Genomic DNA, 14,898 nt, shown 5'->3' on the forward strand with positions numbered 1-14,898 from the left:
GTGGCCGCAAACAGTAATGCTGCACGGCATTGCCTAAGACTATTGGGTGACGTAACCCTGGACTTGCTAGCAGTCATTACGCAATGTTGCCAGAATGGCATTTTCTTGGTGTTGTGGTGTAGTGCCGCATTATTAAACTACGTCATGACATCCAACAACTGGCTTTATCCCCTTACTTACTCAGAAATAGTTGCATGTGATCTCTGCCCATCTCTCTCTCCCATCTGTTGCTGTTGGCACTCCAGCTGCGTTGGCCTCTGGCTGACCTGACTCATCCTCATTGTCCTCAAAATCTGTTAGTTCCACCTCTGTATCTCTCTTCGTGGCAAGGTTGTGCAGCATTGCACAAGTGGCAATGATCTTGCAACAGATGATGGGTGTGTACTGGCGTGCGCCTCCGCTCTTGTGGAGGCAGCGGAACCTGCTTTTCAATAGTCCAAACGTGCGCTCCACCACGTTGCGTGTAGATTTGTGTGCCACGTTATATCGTCTCTCACTCTGGGTTGATGGGTGTAGGTAGGGAGTGAGGATGAATGACCGCACGGCATATGCACTGTCGCTAGGTGAGTAAAAGGGAACCATCAGTCACATGCCTCAATACACTATGATTTGCAAGTATCATGGGGCGTCACTGTTACTTACCTAGCAGGTATCCTTCTCCAAATTCTCCGGCAAGCAGTCGTGTGTAGATCCCACTGTTCTGGAAGATGTAGGAGTCGTGGGTGCTCCCAGGAAACTTCGCAACAATATCAGTGATGATGTTCCCTGCATCGCAGATTACCTGCACATTGATGGAGTAGGTGGACTTTCTGTTCCTGTAGATGTGCTCAGTGGCAGCTGGTGGGCAGATTGGGATGTGTGTGCCATCAATACAGCCAATGACATGGGGGAACTGTGCCATGTGATAAAAGTCAGTTTTAGTTTTCTGCAGTTCAGCCTGTGTGTTTGGGAAGCTGATGTAGTGGTGCATTCTCTGCATCATGGCATCCAGGAACTTCCTGAAGAAACGGGACAGGCAACTCTGGGATACACCACCCACCGCAGCTATCACCCCCTGGTAACTGCCAGATGCGAGTAGATGTAGGCTGCAGAGCACCTGCACATGTGGTGGTATGGCATGCGCCCTTCTTGTTGGCTGGTCCAGGAGTGGGTGCAGGTCCCTTATCAGGTCCATGATGGTTTGTGGGTGTAGCCTGTACCTTTCATGTATCTCTGCGTCAGTCTGTTGAAAGAGTGTGATGCGCTGTCTGTAGATGCGTTCCTCCCGTCTCCAAATCCTCAGACCTGCTGCCTGTAGACGTAGGCGCCTTGCAATGACATACAGAGCGGCCATGTTGTCCACGCTGTTGCATTTTGGGATTGCTTATATGCACTGTTGATGCTTACCACCTGCTATCAATCTGTGTTAATTACCGACTCTTAATTACCGAATTTCATGGATTTCGTAATTACCGAATTTACCTACATGTCTTTTTCCGTTTTACCACTTCATATTTACCACTTCATATTTACCGAATCGGAAAAAATGTATTCGGTAAATATGAATCGGTATTTTAGAAATCGGTAAATATGAATCGGTATTTACCGCTTCATATTTACCGAAAATTGGTTTTTGGCCTCCTACATCTCACTTGACTGAATACCGGTCGGTAACGGGATATTTACTGAATTTCGGCCGTTACCGACCGGTATTTAGCTACCTACATATGGCCCGTGATGTGTCCATGTTGCATTTTGCACCACTTCTTGTTGCGGGCACTTGGCCTATCCACACAACTGAGGTACCATTTTTATTGGGAGACTTGGGAGAACGCCAGGGCGATGGAAGTTTTTGGTTTCTTGCAGATACCACAACTTTCCTTCACAGAAATGTCACTGTAGTTTGTCTAATTTCTCGGTCCCCTTCAAGGGAATCCACAAACCCTGTGTACCTTAAGAATCCCCAGGATGTTGGAAAAAAAGTACGCAAATTTGGCATGGATACCTTATGTGGACAAAAAGTCATGGGGGCCTAAGCGCAAACATCCCTAAGTAGCCAAGAAAAGGCTTTCCATGCGGGGGAGGGGAGGGATGGCATGGCAGCGACAGGAAAAATATACTTTTTAGAGATGCCCTCATACCTTTAGCTGTCTGTTAGGCTCTTGTAATCAAAAACACACATGGGTCAACCCTCGTGAGACACTGTTTTGTTCAAATGTCAATCACATTCTGCTTCCATCCATAGCAGCATATAGTATGTAGCAATGGGAAACGCCACTTCTGCAATTGGCTCTATTGCCCTGTGACTGACAGCATGTGGTCTGATCACATGTGCGCATCCACCCAAAAACGAGTGTGCTTCAGTTTAAGGTCAGTCTTTTTTTTCAGTTTTCTCCTTTGATAGTCCCATTTTAATTTCTTTCCTTCTTTTTAATTTGTGGGGTTTTTTTGTGCCCAGCAGTTACCCATTCAGGGCTATCAGTCTGATCATGAAAACACAAATGAAGGAGAGGAGAAGGGAATGACACTGTACGTCCCTTCGCTGACTCGGGATAAACACAAAAAAATGAGTACGGTGGCTGTTTAAGAGCAAACTAAGTGGTGTACTCTATGATTCGGATTTACTTGATCCAGTACACCTCTCCAGATTTTGGAGGCACTGAAAACATGGTCTCCTAGCTGGGACAGGTCATCCTTAATGGAAGAGGAAACCTCACACACTTGTGGTGTCATGCTTCATCATCAGAATCCTTCCATCCCTCCCCCCTGGTGGGGCAATGCCACAGAGGCAGACTCAACCGCCTCGAAGACTGTAATGGAAGGAGGGAGTTCCTAAATAAATGTTACTGGACAAATCAAAAGAAGAGGGGGATCTAGACTGAAATTAAAAATACCTTAGTGTTCGTAGGGTAATGCCTTTATACAACGGGACACTAGGTATGAAAAAAACCCAAATCTGAATGGGTAATGGAGGTCAATGAGTCACAACCATTTCCTATCTGCCAACAGGTTGAGTCTGCCTCGGTGGCATTGCCCTACCGGGGTGGGGAGAGGATTTTATTTTTCATTTTCTGGCTCTGAGCCAGTTAGTGGGACGACACTCCTCTGTCATTGTGGAGTAGCCGCCGCTGAGTACACCGCTTTTCATGAGGCTCCTGCTTCTTACTGTACGACTATCTTGGAATGGCATTGTCCATAGTGTATCATTGTTTTATCATTCCAAAATAAATGCCACCTCGCTTCTAAACATCAAGCAATGTTGGAACTTTAAGAAAATAATCTACTATGCACAATATTATCCAAATATGAAGACTCACTACTATGTTTAATTTTTTACTTCTTTTTTATTACAAGCATTTGCCAGATATGTTAAGGTGGTGGCACTTTCTTCTTTTTTCTATTTTTATCCTTTACAATTATCTTGTACATGCTTCCTGATCTTGCGTGTAAATTTCACTCAAGAAGGATGCATGAGTGAATGCAAAAATGGATGTTTTCGTGCAACAATGTGTGGCAGAGTGCCTGTATTCTTGGCGTCTGTCAAAGGTCAATCATGTGTGGGAAAGGACAGAGGTTGCCTCAAATATATGCACATCTCAGACATAATAGGCAATTATATATGCTCTGATTATATTGTGCACAGCTAACTTGCCAGGAACTAAAGCAAAGTCTGTCTGAAAACAAAAACTCAAAGAACAGTGCAATTGTAATTAAAGTCTGCAATACCTGGTGCAACACAAACAAAATGGTTGACAACCCAACTTGATTTCCCACTTCAGCTCATAAATAGACTTGTTTTTCCCCCAGCAGTCACTCTGCAGATTCATATAAATATCTGAGGCGAAGAGGACTTCACTTACACTTGCCATGCTTAATCTGTGGGGCTCATAAGTGATTAATGTTATTAGATTAGGTCTAGAATGTTATTCCTGATATGTTAAACTCATCTTTTTGAGCTCCAAATCACTACCTACTTTAGTCTCCATGACTTGGTAGCTCTAAAAATTACCCTATGGTGACAGGTTTAACAGTTATTACCCTAGCCTCAAAAAAAGCTACCCGCTCCCTTTTCTCCATATGCGGAGACTGGAGAGACCAGGGTAGACTACCAGCGAGGACCACGTCTAGAAAGGTGAGACAGTCATCTCGCTATTCAATTTAGTACTTTCTACAAAATGTGGATACTCTTAGTAAACCATCTGCTTCTACCGACACTATGGCTGTCTGAATTTTAAATCTACTGCTTCATACATAGGCTGCCTGTCACAAATTGATTATTCAACCTTCGCCTGACTTTAAATCTTTTTTCTATTAAAATATAAGGGGATTACACATCTAATTATGAGACGGCTGCTCTACTCTAAATCTTTTACTGGTACCTAAAATAGGTCAGATACAGAGGCTGTCATGGATCTGGAGACTGTGATCACATGACCTCATGATTCTAAACTTTATATATAGGCTTATGCTGATCATCTAATATTTAGGGCATAATTATGAGTTTGGCGGTTCTAGGACCGCCAAACTCATGATGGCGCAGCGGTGGTGGTCTGGACACCACTGCACCAGTGGTCCGCCTGCCGGATTACAACTTGGGCGGTCGGGCAGCCTTGCCACCGCTGCAACTGCCAGGGATCAGAGATCGCTGGCGGTGGCATGGAGGTCTGTGGACCACAATTTGCTTGGTGCTGACCTGCATCACCGCCAAGCATATTACGACTTTCCTCACCACCACCGGTTTCATGGAGGGTCTTACTCCATGTAACTGCTGGCAGTGAGGAGAGAAAGGGGGCCCTGCAGGACCACTTCTTGGCCCTGTGCACTGGGGTGCATGCAGGGCAGCACATGTTGTACCCCGTGTGCATGCACCCCATTACTGCACGCCATGGACTGCAAAATCTATGCCATGTAGAAACGTGCACTGGCCGTCCTATGGCAGGGCAGTTTAAGGCTCACATCTGAGCCTTTACACTGCACCGCCGCTGGACCGCTATGCCGCCCACCAGACCACGATAATGCTCTTAATCTGAAAGGCGGGCAGCAGCCCTGTTTGGTGGTGTGGGAGAGGGCAGTGGTGTGGCAGCCCGCTCCCACACCGTCAAACTTGTAATTGGGCCCTTAGTGTTTACAGCCTTTTTATTTTGAATTAAAACAAATTGGAGGTTGCCATCTGCCCAATTTAAGACACCATAAACAAATGTGTGCTCACATTCTAACCAAATAATCTAAATCAGTAAATTTGCTTGTGTCCAAGTTCTAAACTAGAGGTGTTTTGTTCTATTGCCCACACAGTATTGCATGGAGTGAATTCAGATGTTGAGCCCTCCAGACTCTAGAGCACAAAGGATTAATGAGAAAGGTGAGATCTAATCTTTATCGTATGTCACAATGTGCAGTGGAGTGCCTCACTTTTGGGAATGGTGGTTGTGAGAGCTTTGTATGTTATAATAATACTTTAAAGACATTAATTGCTTAAACTAACACTTTTTTCTAGAGGTATTGAACAGTTAGAGGGTGAAAGTATCATCTTTTCTTTTCTCTTTCACATAGACTTTGTTGTTGAAAGAAACAAGATAGGGCAAAGACTAGGGTCCTGATAAAAGCCTAGCAGACATTTTAGTTGCTGCAGAGAGACTGAAACACGTGGATCAGGCTGCCAGCCTTCACACCCGAGACCAAGAAACTGATATGCAAAGTCCCACAGGGATCATCCCTCAGCCCCATCCTCTTCAACATATACATGACACTGCATGCCAGCATCATCCGATCACAAGACATCACCGTCATCTCCTATGCCAATGACACCCAACTCATCCTCTCTCTGACGCCCAAGACAACCACCACCAGAACCAACTTCACCAACTGCAATGATCATGGTAACAGATTGGATGTGAACCACCTGCCTGAAGCTGAACTCCGACAAGACAAAAGTACTGGTCTTCGACAACAAGACCTCCAGATGGGATTCCGCCTTGTGGTTGACAGAGCTAGGACCAACACCCACAGAACATGAAAGACATCTAGGCATCATCCTAGGCCACAAGATCAATATGATTGCTCAAGTCAATGCAGTGTGCACCTCCTGCTTCAACATCCTCTGCATGCTGCAAAAGATCTTCAAATGGTTCCCTCAGAACACCAGATGGACCATCACGCAAGCACTCCTCACTAGCAGGCTGGACTACAGTAACACTCTCCAAACAATTCCTACACAGACTCCAGACCATCCAGAACATCGTCAAAAGACTCACACTCGACCTCCCTCGCCACCCCCACATCACACTGCACCTCAGGAAGCTTCACTGGTTCCCCATTCACAGGTGCAGCCATTTCAAACTTCTCACATACAAAGTTCAACACAACACGGGACCAGAATACCTGATCCATACACTGTCAGCAGCCAACCAGACACCTCTACTTTGCCTCACTCTCACTCACACACATTGTTGGCATCTGCAAAAGCAATACTGGAGGTTGCTCATTCTCCTACATCGCACCCAAGACATCAAACAACCTCCCTCAACACGTCAGCTCCTCCTCTTCACATCTTGAGTTCTGCAAGAAGCTGAAGAGCTGGCTCTTTATATAAGTTTCTTGGGACCACACACCTACACACTTGCACAAGCACCTGGATACCCTCTTGGGTGATTAGGGCACTATACAAATCAGCATTACATAATATAACATAACATTTCGGAGAGTGAGGGAGACATCAGAAATAATGTCAACTCTACCATGTCTCGTTTTGGTTTTAACCTTATATAGGGAGGCATAATTTGAATAAAGGTCACAGAAAGCCTTGTCCTAATATAATTTTAACTTCCAAAAAACCTCTCTCAAACATTAGAAAATCATTTTCCAAAATGAGTTCAAGGTGAGCCTAGCGAGCACCAGTCTGCTGCTGGTGAAGAGGAAGGGCTATGATAAAGCATGTCATCATGAGTGAACGAGGGTACCCGCCTACACAGTTTTTATCTTAGGAGCAATGATTAGTTGTTGAAGAAGGGATAAAATTAATATCCCCCTTGGTAAGTTCTCTGGTCCACTTTTTGTGTTTTAAAAAATTACCAAACTGACTTTTTGCCGATTGTTGGACAAGTATAACTGAAAATCAAATTCTGTATTCATGAAATTGAATGAAATTCTGCCCCATTACTTTGGTGGGATTATAATTATGCACACCTCTAGAAATCACGAAGGATGTACCCATTCAAAAGAGCTCCTGGTGATCTTAATATATTCCCTGCAGAATGTTAGCATTGATGCATCTTTCCCATACATTTAATAAGTTTGATTGGGCTGGCGTTACAATTCATAAAGACCATTCCAGTGCAAAGTACTGGAATTGAGGTAAAGGTGACTAAGCCTGCTGTAACTTCTAAATTGGAAGTGAGTGAGGCCCATAATTCCCAAAAGAGAAGAAGAGAGAGAGTAGGTTGGTGGTGTTTGTACGTTAGAGGTAAACCCTAGTTTATTAAGAAATACTTTTCTGCTAGGCATGACATGGCTGTGAGATAAAGATGAGAGTTAGTCTAAGATAAGAAGTGTGAATTATTTTTTTCATATAAAAGTAGTCCACATCTCGCTGCTACAAATGAAATTCCAGACACATAATTCAATCGAAAAGTTCTCAGCCCTAGTGGATTCCAGCACAGTTGACATCTTTAAAGACATTATAAGTGTACAAGAAAGATAGATCCCACTGGAAGAAAATATAAATCCTGATTTGATAACAGTAGTTCACACTGTAGAGAAGGTTTCTGTTTTATCCCTCAACACACCTTGAAGCCAGGGTGACGCTATGGTACATTAAAAAATAACTGATTTGATGCAGACAGTGAACCAGTTTTGTAAGTATTTTTAGGACTTGAATGGCTTATGCTGCATGCTCCCTGAATATACTTGTAGCACTCTGAGGTACAATTTAATTTTGTGGACTGTTGATAAGGGTGTCTGGAGGAACATACAGAGCTTGCATTTGTTTGCATTGCTGGAAAGCCAGACGGGAGTCCCTTTTTCAACGGAAGTACCAAGATTTAACCGATGAATTTATTCCCAGAAAGGAGAGCAGTTCCCATCTCATCACCCGTGAGACTGTACCACAGGCTTGGGCCCTCATTAGAAGTTGGGGTATTTCAGAGCAATACCTCGAGATTAAATACCCCAAGACCCAATTCCAAGTATGCTCGAAAACTCCACACCAGATAATTCTATGCCTGGAAACCCCGGTCTTTCAAAGTAGCTTCAGGACAGAGGCGGCAGGCGGTGCCCCTGCTGGACCCTCTCACCCTCTGCAGAAGCCTGGTGAGTAGACAGTGCTCCGCCCACCCTTCACCTGGACAAGCCTAAGCATGCCCTTCACCTCTGCACCGCAACACCCTTGGCATTCTGCTCTGAACAGGCAGAAAGGGTTGCTAGAGTTTTGCTCTTTTAATGTTAGGTGTGCATTATAATCATGGGTAGTTTGTGCCGGCATACAATCCTTTATTGTGCAAGCATTGGGTTATTAGATTGTGTACTGCAATAACGTGAAATGTGAGGTGCTAGGTCTATTTCAGTGTAAACGGGAAGAAATTAATGTTGCAATTATATGTGGCGAAAACCTTAATGTGTAGGGTTCATATATGTAGCTAACGAATATTCTCACCAGTGGCAGTTCGCCGAGGGTGTGCTGTGAGGCGGTGGGGCGGTGGGGCGGGGCAGAGAAGGGACATGGTGGGGGGTAGTAAACTCCGGCTTAAAGCCAAAGGGAGTTAAGTAAATAAATAAAACAATTTACATTGCGCGCGCTGCAACGCCGAGTTAGCGATGCAACGCGCACAATGTAAATTGTTTTATTCATTTATTTATTTACTTACCTCCCTTCGTTCGTAAGCCGGAGTTTACAACCCCCCCACCCCGCCCATCCTCCGCCCTGCCCCACCGCCCAGCAGCACACCCTCGGCGAGCCACCACTGATTCTCACTAATAATGTGCTTATGAAATGTGTTCATTTGAACGTGCTCAGTAATAATGTTAATTTATACATGTGCTTTATGAAATCATCTGTAATTTCTTGTGTTGGCCGATTTCTGTAGGCCTCAATTGTATTTCTCCCTAGAAGCTTTCAGCACTCTATATTGTACGGGTGCACTATATTCATGGCTAAAACGCAGTCGTGTATTTTTACCGTTTGCAGTGTTTTATGATTATTAAGATGTATTTAGTGGAATAATTTAACAATAAGTGTAGTGGAGACATTTAAGTAGCACCATGTATGCATTTTAAGTCTTGAATGCATAAGGTACAGGATGATATTATATTCATATAATGTAATTGTGTTTAGTTTAAGTTGCCCGAGTCTAGGCCCAAAAGCGCAGAGTGTTTATAGTTTCACATCTCCTTGGTCTCTCGAGAAATAAATAATTAAATACATGTTGTGTTAAAAAAACAGAGTGTTCTCATCCTACTGCTGGTGCCAGAATGCAAACTAATTATTTTCAGATTGAAGAAGATACCCGGAATGTCTTTGAAGATGGCTGAAAGGCGAGAAGGGAGGATGCCTTCCGTGTCTGGCCTATCTGGGAACCAAGGCCATCTGAACAAAGAAGGTTTATCATGCCCCTGGTTGGAAAATCACCACACTGACAAAGTTGCTGTCAGGTCTGTCGGAGTTTGTGGGCACACACCGTCACGGAAGTCTATAACATTCCTCAAGCTACGCACTAGACCACTTCGCGTTCTAGTTTGTAGGTCTGACCTCACTTCCGGGTTTCCCGTGGAACGTTCGTTTCACCGTCGGGCTTCCTGTTCCTGCTTCACGTCAGTTGATGCTGGCATCCTGTTCTCCTTGCTTCGGCCGCTACCCGAGGTTGCTGTTCGGGGCATTTCAGTCCTCGCCCTCCACCCTCTGGACTCACCCCGATTAGGGGCCGCACTGTTTGTTGGCATCCTCGTTTCCTGCTGCTTCTACCGAGGCTCAGATGAGTATAGAGTCAGTTCCTTGCAGTTCTGGGGAGCGAGTGAGTTCGCGGTAGGTGCATTTTTTTTATTTTGTCTCCACTTCTGTTGCATGCACGGAGACAGTTCTTTTGGGCATTTTCCCTCGGTGTCATTACTCCTCCTATTTTAAATTAGCCAATTGGTGTGACGCTGCGTCTGTGGAGAGTCGTCTTTCCTTTTGTTTAGAGTCTCAAGGTTGCCCCAGGGTGTTTCTGATGTTAAGAAACACGTCTTTGCTTTGATGAGTCTGTGCTGATGGTTACTTCAGTTAGGGGCACTTTATCTTCATCATTACTGACTATTAGTCTTAGGTGGGTATGGGAAACCTGTTTAGGGTTTATGCAAGGTTCCCTATTGTATTTTCAGATTTACGTTGGTGCTTTGTTTACACAAGTCATTTCATTTAATGGAAGGAGGGAATATACAGGTTCTTACAATACATTTATAGCAAGAAATTGTAGCTACGTATAGAATCTGAGTATTTAAAGTATTTACACTGTTTTTTCTTATTTTATATAGAGATTTCCGTGTGGTCCTGTCCTTGAAGAGGTTACAACGAGGGACGTTTATTTGTGTCTCTTCCCCATGTCCCTTCTTCCCCAGATTTCACTGTGTTGCTTTGACTTTGTTGGGCAATCTAGTGGTCTCGGGAGGTTTGGACCTATCATCCTCACCTGACGCTCCTGACGAATTTGAGCATCGTGACAGTTGCAATGGAAATTTTCTGATGACGTATTATCAGTCGAACCCCATTTTCTTTTGTATGATGCGCAGGGATAGTGAGACCAGACTTCTGCTAGCTTTTGGAGGAGAAGGAGCATCTTAGAGCGAGCTCCAAAGCCTTAAGCTAATCAACCCATTTTACGTGAGTACTTCTTAGGAAGTCAACACGTGATGACACCTTTGGGAAATGATGGAAGGGAATTAGGTAGGGTCTCCATTTAGAATAGTGTAGGGAAAGCTTTTGTTACTTCCTAATGAAAAAGGATCTGGACTCCTCATCTATTCTTTGTTGTGTTCTGATTTTGGAGTTTATCATCCTATGCCTTTTGGGTCGTATAACCTATATTCGTAGACTCGGCTCTGGATTGATCTTTCTATAACTATATAATTTGATTCTTTGTTGTGTCTACATCCAATTGTTTTTGGCTTTATAATAAATCGACAAAACTGACGTTCGGAGTCTGTGGTCCTTTAAGGCATGTATATATTGAAAGTATAACCCTGAATTGTTTTGCTCCCCTCAACCACTTTTAGTAGGTAAATAAAAGACCATCGGTGCCAACCTAGTAGGATAAAGGGTGCAAGTTGGCGTAATCAGACTCGATTGTGAATTTCATCTGCACGTGGAATTTGTTCTTTCTCACGTTTCTGTTGCAGGTGGAGAAATTCATCCTTTCTAGTTAGAATAATGTCTTTGTTTTAGGAATTAGGCTTAGTGAGGAGACGATACATTGAACGGCGATGCTGATAATGAGGGACACTGTACTTTCTCATCGGAGAGAGCCAGGGAATTAAGCTCATCTAGCCAAGGCCTGGGAGCATCGGTGCTGCATGCAATGCCCTATTACTTACCAGTAATCTTCATTACTCCTGGTCCCGTTGTCCTCGTCCCATTCATGAATAGTGAGATATTACTATCTCACGACAGAAAAAAAGAAACAAAGGTATTGCTGGCCTGACACCCACCCCCCTCCCTCTGGGAGTACAAAGGTGTACCAATCCCAGCATTCCTCCTGAAATACAAAGCCCAGATGAAGGCCGGTAAGACCGGGAGGGAGGGAAGTAATGAATGGGACGAGGACAACGAGACCAGGAGTAATGAAGATTACCGGTAAGTAATAAGGTATTACCTCCCTGGTCCCTCCTATCCTCGTCCCATTCATGAATAGTGAGAATACCCAATCAAAACAACAGCATTCATCAACAACAAACCACCCGGACAACAAAAGGACAGTAACCAAAGTGATTTATTGAAGAAAACAGGAAAGAAGTCAGGAGCACACAGCTCGCAGAACCCCCAAACCAAAATTCGCATCATCATCGAGCAAATTCTGGATCCTATAGTGACGGACAAAAGTATTAGAGGAAGCCCAAGTAGCATTCCTAATGATTTTGGACAAGGAAACCCCCGAACCTCAGCCGAGGACGCAGCCACTCCTCGGGTAGAACGCCCCTGAACCCCAGCCGAAGGAGGAGCACCAGAAGGAGAATAGTCCAACATAATGACCTGTTTTGGCCAATGACCGATAGAAGATGAAGAAGCCTTTCCCCCACGTGAAGCCACCCCAAAGGAGACAAACAAAGAATCAGACTTCCGAAAGGAACTGGTACGGTCAAGGTAGACCCTCAAAGCCCTGCACACATCCAGCAATGGCCAAGGAAGATCATCATCCAACATAGGAGAGGCGTCCAGAGCAGGCGACACCAACTCCTGGGAACAATGGAATTGAGAAGCAATTTTAGGAACGAAAGCCGAATCCAACCGAAGAACCACCCCATCAGCAGAGAAGGTCAAAAACGGCTCCCGGGCCAAATGAACCCCCAACTCCCCAAGGCGACGAGTCGAAGTAATGGCCACCAAAAAGACCACCTTCAAAGTCAGAAACTTGACATCCACCTCTGACAAAGGCTCAAAAGGAGGAAGCACCAGGGCCCGCAAAACCAGATGTAAATCCCATATAGGAAAAGAAGACCACACCACAGACGGGACAAAGAGAAACTTCACAGCAAACAGGAGACCAGATCATCCACATCCGACAAATTCCCCCAATGGGAACGATTGGCCTTAATAGCAGCCCACTGAGCCCTCAAAGTGGAAACAGCCAACCGTTTCTCAAACCCCTCCCAAAGAAACTGAAGCACATCAGGCAGGGAGCACAAAAGAGGGGACAACCCCATCAAACCACACCAATTCTGGAAATGTCCCCAGTGACGGCCATATGATTTCATGGTGGAAGGCCTGCAAGACTGCTGCAGAGCCAAGGCTAAATGTTCAGGGAAACCCCGACTTCGCCACCCCTGCCTCTCAACTTCCACACCAACAGCCGAAGCCAAGGAAGAGACAACAACGGGGCCTACCTCAGCGGGGACGGAAAGTAAGGGAGAAACCACGGACCCCGAGCAGCCAACAACTTCAGGGTTGGGAATCATGACCGGCGGGGCCAGAAGGGAATCACCACCACTGCATCCCGGGGCTCCTGACAGAGGCGAACCAAAAATCGGGGAATGAGAGCCAGAAAAGGAAAGGCATACAGGAGGCGAGGAAGCCAAAGAAGAGACAGAGCATCCACCCCCCAGGACCCTCCCTGCCGAGTCCGAGAGCAGAACCAGGGCAGCTCAGCATTGTGCCGGGAAGCAAAGAGGTGGAGAAAAGGATGACCAAACCTCCTGCACACAAGTCGAAAGGCCACTGGAGTCAGAGACAACTCCCGGGCAGCGGAGAAATATCGGTTGGGAGCATCCGCCACACCATTGTCTAGCCCCCGAATGTGAACAGCTGACAAAGACAGAAGGTGCCCCTCCGCCCAGCAGAACAAAGGAACCACCCCAGAATTCAGGGATTTGGACCTGGAACCCCCCTGATGGTTCAGATACGCCACAGAAATCATGTTGTTCGAATGGACCAGGACATTGCGACCGGACAACAGCAGTCGGAAACCCATCACTGCACGAGACACCGCAGTCAACTCCCTCCAGTTCGAGGAGCGATACCCCTCCTAAAGGGACCACTGACCCTGAAGAGACTGGGACTCCAGAGTCGCCCCCCACCCCAACACACTGGCATCGGTTGTCAAAACCGCCGGATGGGAAGACTGCAGCGGCAGACCCGAAGACAGATGGTTTGACAAAGTCCACCAGCGCAGAGCAGGAAGAAGGGAAGGGGCCACCAAAACCCGAAGACCCAGATCGAGAGATATTGGGTTCCAACGAGCCAACAGATACAGCCACAGAGGCCTGAGATGAAAACGAGCCCAGGCCACCGTGAACACTGTATCCGCCATGAGTCCCAGAAGTCGCAACCACAGACGGACCCGAAAGGAGCCCCCCTCCAAGAACCCCTAAGCTAGAGAACACAACGTCACCGCTCGAGAGACCGAAAGGAACACCCTGTTGAGGTTGGTCTGGAAGTGCGCTCCGAAGAAAACCAGGCCCTGCGAGGGGTCCAACCAACACTTGGATAAGTTCGGATGAAACCCATGAGCTCGCAACGCAGCACATACTACTTCCCGATCCACCACCAGCCGATCCCGAGAGGGAGCCGGAACCAGCCAATGGTCCAGATAAGGGTACAGGCGGATCCCTTGAAGATGAAGAAAAGCCACCAGAGGAGGCACCACCTTGATGAACACCTGGGAGCAGACCAGAGGCCAAAAGGCAGAACCCAAAACTGATAATGACGGCCCTGAAGGCAAAACCGCAAAAACTGATGAAAGCAAGGGTGAATCAGGACATGATAATAAGCATCCTGGAGATCTAGGGGGCACAAGAAATTACCCGGGAGCACCGAGGGAATGACCCTCTGCAGAGTCTCCATGCGGAAGGGCGGATGGACCACAAATTTGTTGAGAGCCTTCAAATCGAGGACCAAATGAAAACCCCCATCACCTTGTGAACGAAAAAGATCAGAGAGTAAAACCCACTTCCCACCTCCAGGGGGGACCTCCTGAACAGCCCCCTTCATCACTAGGGACTGCAGCCCGAGAGACAACTCCGACCTCTTGACCGGACAGGCTGGCCAAGGAGTCGGATGAATCCCCGACTCCAGAGGAGTCTCCACAAACTCGAGTTTGTACCCCTGATGAATAATGTCCAGAACCCACATGTCGGAACACGACCACAGCCAGGCCGGAAGAAAAAACTGCAGCCATCCTTCTACCAACAATTCTGGGGCACCGGCCATGTAGACAGGAGCGAGGCTTAGAGGGCGGGGATTTA

The sequence above is a fragment of the Triturus cristatus genome, chromosome 7, assembly GCF_964204655.1.
Source record: "Triturus cristatus chromosome 7, aTriCri1.1, whole genome shotgun sequence".
NCBI classification, from domain to species: domain Eukaryota; kingdom Metazoa; phylum Chordata; class Amphibia; order Caudata; family Salamandridae; genus Triturus; species Triturus cristatus.